Below are 6,179 nucleotides of genomic sequence, written 5' to 3' on the forward strand. Positions count from 1 at the left end.
GTCGCAACTGAGGAGCCTGGTGGTTCAGCGGCTGCAGTGCGCGTCGCGCCGGAGTGTGGATATGGAGGGTGCGCCGCGGCTTAAGTGAAGACCGACACGCGCCGGGCCGCACCGCACTTCCTTGTATCTTAAAAAAAAGAAAAGAATGCATTTGAAATTGTATTGTAGCTTGAGCATGCGCATGATTTTATTTGTCAATGTGTGCCGTGATTTCATAGCGCTGTCCACGGTGCTGAAATGAGCCTCGCTGTCATATTAAAACTCTTTTCCAGATGAGGCATTGCTACAACGATGACTTTGACAGTGTGTGGGTGTCACCATCCTCTTTCACTCACTTGAGCTTCACTAAAGAGTGCAGGTCGTCTCTCTTTTAGTTCGGCAAGGAGGAGCTGAATTCACAGTTTCTTCATGCCCGAGTGCTGCATATGTTGATGGAGACCTGTGACATAAAACACAAAGAGCTACTGATGGTGCTACGTCTGTTTTTCACTAGACTACTCATAGATATCAGTACATCAACTGACAGTTAATGTATTATTTATTTGAACTTACAATTGTACATTTATATTCAAATACATACACAAATATGAAAGAACTGTACACTATAGTGGCGGTGATTGACTGAACATCATATGTTGGGTGCACATTTAAACACAGGATCCAGGCAGCTTTCCAAGTTGCAATATTTTATTTCCAAGTAAACGGTAGTCGGTGATGAGGGGTAATGGTGGATGATTCTGTCTATATGAAAATGATAAAGGAAATATTACAATCTAGAAAGTATCAAATATACAATAAGAAATGAGGTTGTTTTAGACTAACATCAATAATACATCCACTCTTACTTTCCTCTCTTTAGCAAAGGATTAAACTCAGGAATCTAGTATAATGACACACAAGCAATAAGTAAGTCTTCATACAAGATGTAGTATCAACCAAATGAAACATTAAATGAGTGAACGTCCATAAAACTCACAGCCAGTGTCCCTTTGTTCTCGTGGATTGTTTGGAGGGAAAATAGGGGGGTCAAAGGGCGGAAGGGGCGGGTTATATAGGATTAGGGGTGTGGTCCAGGTAGGTGTGCCAGTGATGAGGCAGGTGAGGAGGAGACTTGGGATTTTAACAAATACATATACAATGGCCGTGCCACTTTAATATAAACCTAAAATTCGAAGGTAAAATCAATTATTAGTAATAATATACAAAGTGTTTACATTAAAAACAAAGTAACACGTCAACCACAAATCTATGGATCACACCAAGCATCTGTGAGACGTCTGAGCCAGCGGATCATTTCATCAGGACAGGCCGAGGTAACGCTGCTCTGCCCTGGGCACTGTGAGCACCGAGCGTCCGCAGAGGCGGAGCTGATCACCTCCGACAACGTACCGCGCTGAAATCAGTTCCAGGTTGGATATTCAACAGACATTCGCTCCAGATCCAACGGCACCCTCCTCCTTCTCCACCCCGAGATAGGTGCACGATCACGGCTTGTACAAAGTCCGACCCATCGCTCTCAACAACCGTGGTCTCATTTAGGGACCATCAACGAATTACCGTTAAAAATGGATTAAAAAAAATGATGGGAGGTACTAAAATGGAATAAAAAGAGGTGTGTCCTGACTAGGCAGTCTAGTTCTATGTTGCTGCACTGTTTTGGAATCTTTAGGGTCACATGGCCTGGACGCGATTGAGATAAAATGCTAATATTTGCATCAAAGAAATGATTGAAAGTAAATCAAGTATTTAAATGGAATATAAAGAGGTGTGTCCTGACTAGGCAGTCTAGTACTATGTTTGTACACTCATTTGGAGTCTTTGGGTCACATTGCCTGGAAGCTATTGAGCTAAAATGCTAATATTTACATTATTAAAATTATAAAAAAAATAAATGAGGTAATTAAATATTAGTTTAATGTCATATGATCAAAATTAAAGTGTTAACGTTCGACTCTACACTTAGATTCAAGTGTTAAGTGTGTTTGCGGTTTGTTTCTGTCTGGTTGTGATGACTTTCTGTTGTACTCACGCCAGTAAACCGAATCCAGTCTGGGGTTTGTAGCAGGTTTGTACTGTAGCAGGTTTGCATTGGTGCTGCAAACAGAGAGTGAGACACAAACATGGGACTGTGATGGTTTCATTAAAGACAAGAGATGAGAAGAAGACTGGAGTCAGTGAGAAAACAAGGAAACAAAGTAACGTCAAACTTACGTCTGTGATCTGTCAGCATCTCCTCTCCCTCTGGTGCGGCTGTCAACACAGGAGTTTAAATATTGGCACAATGGTCAGTCAATCAGGTGTGAAAGCTTGAAATGTTTGGGGCGGGGCTTATTATTGAAAACATGTGCGCTGTGACTGAGGAGCCTGGTGGTTCAGTGGCTGCGGTGCGCGTTGAGCCGGAGTGTGGATATGGAGTGTGCGCCTGTGTGCCGCGCCACGCCGCGCGGCTTAAGTGAAGACCGACACGCGCCGGGCTGAGGTGGGATCCTGGCGGGGCCGGGCGCACCGCACTTCCTTGTATCTAAAGAAAAAAAGAAAAGAATGCATTTGAAATTGTATTGTAGCTTGAGCATGCACATGAGTTCATTTGTCAATGTGTGCCGTGATTTCATAGCGCTGTCCACGGTGATGAAATGAGCCTCGGTGTCGGCAGGGTCACGGGGCCACCTCATTTTATATTTCCAGATTGTGGCTATGTTTGCACTGAGTGTGTTTCTTTCATTTCAACAATGTAGCCATAATGGTCTCTGGTTTTATGAAGTTAATGTTGAGAATGTGTCTTGTCTGCGGGGAATGAGTTACTTCAACTTTAACCATTTAGGAAACCAATTAAGTTTATTAACTCAAACAATTTAAGCATACAAAAGTATTTGATTTGAGTACAAGTAACTCAAGTATTTGTTGTTAAAGTAACTTGGGTAAAGTGCATTGTACTAATTCCATTCAGTTAATGAAAACTACTAAGTATGTGACACTTATGTGAAACGGATTTATCTGAACTGAAATGATCTTCTTTATACAAATGTTAATACTTAAGTTGAATTGACTCTTTTCTTTCTACTAAATCAAATTATTACATTCTACTTCTGACAACTTCAAATGGAGAGCGTAGATCAGTGTGTGAGCCATTACAACCTGATTGTGAGGACCAGAGACACATGGTGAGTTTCAAAGGGAACTCCTGCAGGAACCTGATCTTCATTCACTACTGCCACCAGGGCCACTGCCCCTCTTGGGTTGCTTCCAACTCATCCTGAAAAGGGAACAAACACATGTTCAGTGTTTTCAGTGTATTCAGACAAATCATTCAACTTAAAAAAGAAAACATGATGTCATCATCACTACTTGCAATAGTCAAATAGAAGCACTGTCAATAAAAAGGTAAACATGTTGCATGTATTATTTGTGAAATGTGGCGTTGTTTGTAGTTTAGTGTGTTTCCGCGTTTTCACGGCAGGGATGGCGTCTGCTGAGACGCTGGTTCCGCGGCTGCTGTGCGTTTGGCGCTGCGGCGGCGGTACGTGTCGTGATTGCGCTGACTGTGTGCCCCGCCGCGCGGCTTAAGTGAGGACCGACACGCGCCGGGCCGAGGTGGGATCTCGGTGCCGTGTGCTGTGGCTGCGGTACGTGTGGCAACTGAGGAGCCTGGTGGTTCAGCGGCTGCGGTGCGCGTCGTGCCGTTGTGCGGATATGGAGGGTGCGCCTGTGCGCTGCGCCACGCCGCGCGGCTTAAGTGAAGACCGACACGCGCCGGGCCGAGGCGGGGCCGGGCGCACCGCACTTTTTTTATGAAGTTAATGTTGAGAATGTATCTTGAATGTATCTCGGTTTGCGCGGGCTCCGTGGCTGCTGTGCGCTCCGTGCGCTCCGCGGCTGCGGTTCCGGTGCCGTGCGCTGCGGCGGCGGTACCTGTCGTAACTGGGGAGCCTTGTGGTTCCGCGGCCGCGGTGCGTGTCCTCACTTAAACTGTGAGGACTGTACTCAGGCCAGTAAACTAACCTGATCTTCATTCACTACTGCCACCAGGGCCACTGCCCCTCTTGGGTTGCTTCCAACTCATCCTGAAAAGGGAACAAACACATGTTCAGTGTTTTCAGTGTATTCAGACAAATCATTCAACTTAAAAAAGAAAACATGATGTCATCATCACTACTTGCGATGCAATAGTCAAATAGAAGCACTGTCGATAAAAAGGTAAACATGTTGCATGTATTATTTGTGAAATGTGGCGTTGTTTGTAGTTTAGTGTGTTTCCGCGTTTTCACGGCAGGGATGGCGTCTGCTGAGACGCTGATTCCGCGGCTGCTGTGCGTTTGGCGCTGCGGTGGCGGTACGTGTCGTGTTTGCGCTGACTGTGTGCCCCGCCGCGCGGCTTAAGTGAGGACCGACACGCGCCGGGCCGAGGTGGGATCTCGGTGCCGTGTGCTGTGGCTGCGGTACGTGTCGCAACTGAGGAGCCTGGTGGTTCAGCGGCAGCGGTGCGCCGGAGTGTGGATATGGAGTGGCTCGGGAACAAACACATGTTCAGTGTTTTCAGTGTATTCAGACAAATCAGTCAACTTAAAAAAGAAAACATGATGTCATCATCACTACTTGCGATGCAATAGTCAAATAGAAGCACTGTCAATAAAAAGGTAAACATGTTGCATGTATTATTTGTGAAATGTGGCGTTGTTTGTAGTTTAGTGTGTTTCCGCGTTTTCACGGCAGTGATGGCGTCTTCTGAGACGCTGATTCCGCGGCTGCTGTGCGTTTGGCGCTGCGGTGGCGGTACGTGTCGTGTTTGCGCTGACTGTGTGCCCGGCCGCGCGGCTTAAGTGAGGACCGACACGCGCCGGGCCGAGGTGGGATCTCGGTGCCGTGTGCTGTGGCTGCGGTACGTGTCGCAACTGAGGAGCCTGGTGGTTCAGCGGCAGCGGAGCGCCGGAGTGTGGATATGGAGTGGCTCGGGAACAAACACATGTTCAGTGTTTTCAGTGTATTCAGACAAATCATTCAACTTAAAAAAGAAAACATGATGTCATCATCACTACTTGCGATGCAATAGTCAAATAGAAGCACTGTCAATAAAAAGGTAAACATGTTGCATGTATTATTTGTGAAATGTGGCGTTGTTTGTAGTTTAGTGTGTTTCCGCGTTTTCACGGCAGGGATGGCGTCTGCTGAGACGCTGGTTCCGCGGCTGCTGTGCGTTTGGCGCTGCGGCGGCGGTACGTGTCGTGTTTGCGCTGACTGTGTGCCCCGCCGCGCGGCTTAAGTGAGGACCGACACGCGCCGGGCCGAGGTGGGATCTCGGTGCCGTGTGCTGTGGCTGCGGTACGTGTCGCAACTGAGGAGCCTGGTGGTTCAGCGACTGCGGTGCGCGTCGCGCCGTTGTGCGGATATGGAGGGTGCGCCTGTGCGCTGCGCCACGCCGCGCGGCTTAAGTGAAGACCGACACGCGCCGGGCCGAGGCGGGGCCGGGCGCACCGCACTTTTTTTATGAAGTTAATGTTGAGAATGTATCTTGAATGTATCTCGGTTTGCGCGGGCTCCGTGGCTGCTGTGCGCTCCGTGCGCTCCGCGGCTGCGGTTCCGGTGCCGTGCGCTGCGGCGGCGGTACCTGTCCTAACTGGGGAGCCTGGTGGTTCCGCGGCCGCGGTGCGTGTCCTCACTTAAACTGTGAGGACTGTACTCAGGCCAGTAAACTAACCTGATCTTCATTCACTACTGCCACCAGGGCCACTGCCCCTCTTGGGTTGCTTCCAACTCATCCTGAAAAGGGAACAAACACATGTTCAGTGTTTTCAGTGTATTCAGACAAATCATTCAACTTAAAAAAGAAAACATGATGTCATCATCACTACTTGCGATGCAATAGTCAAATAGAAGCACTGTCAATAAAAAGGTAAACATGTTGCATGTATTATTTGTGAAATGTGGCGTTGTTTGTAGTTTAGTGTGTTTCCGCGTTTTCACGGCAGGGATGGCGTCTGCTGAGACGCTGGTTCCGCGGCTGCTGTGCGTTTGGCGCTGCGGCGGCGGTACGTGTCGTGTTTGCGCTGACTGTGTGCCCCGCCGCGCGGCTTAAGTGAGGACCGACACGCGCCGGGCCGAGGTGGGATCTCGGTGCCGTGTGCTGTGGCTGCGGTACGTGTCGCAACTGAGGAGCCTGGTGGTTCAGCGGCTGCGGTGCGCGT

Source organism: Solea solea (genome assembly GCF_958295425.1).
Source record: "Solea solea chromosome 4 unlocalized genomic scaffold, fSolSol10.1 SUPER_4_unloc_3, whole genome shotgun sequence".
Classification (NCBI taxonomy): Eukaryota; Metazoa; Chordata; class Actinopteri; order Pleuronectiformes; family Soleidae; genus Solea; species Solea solea.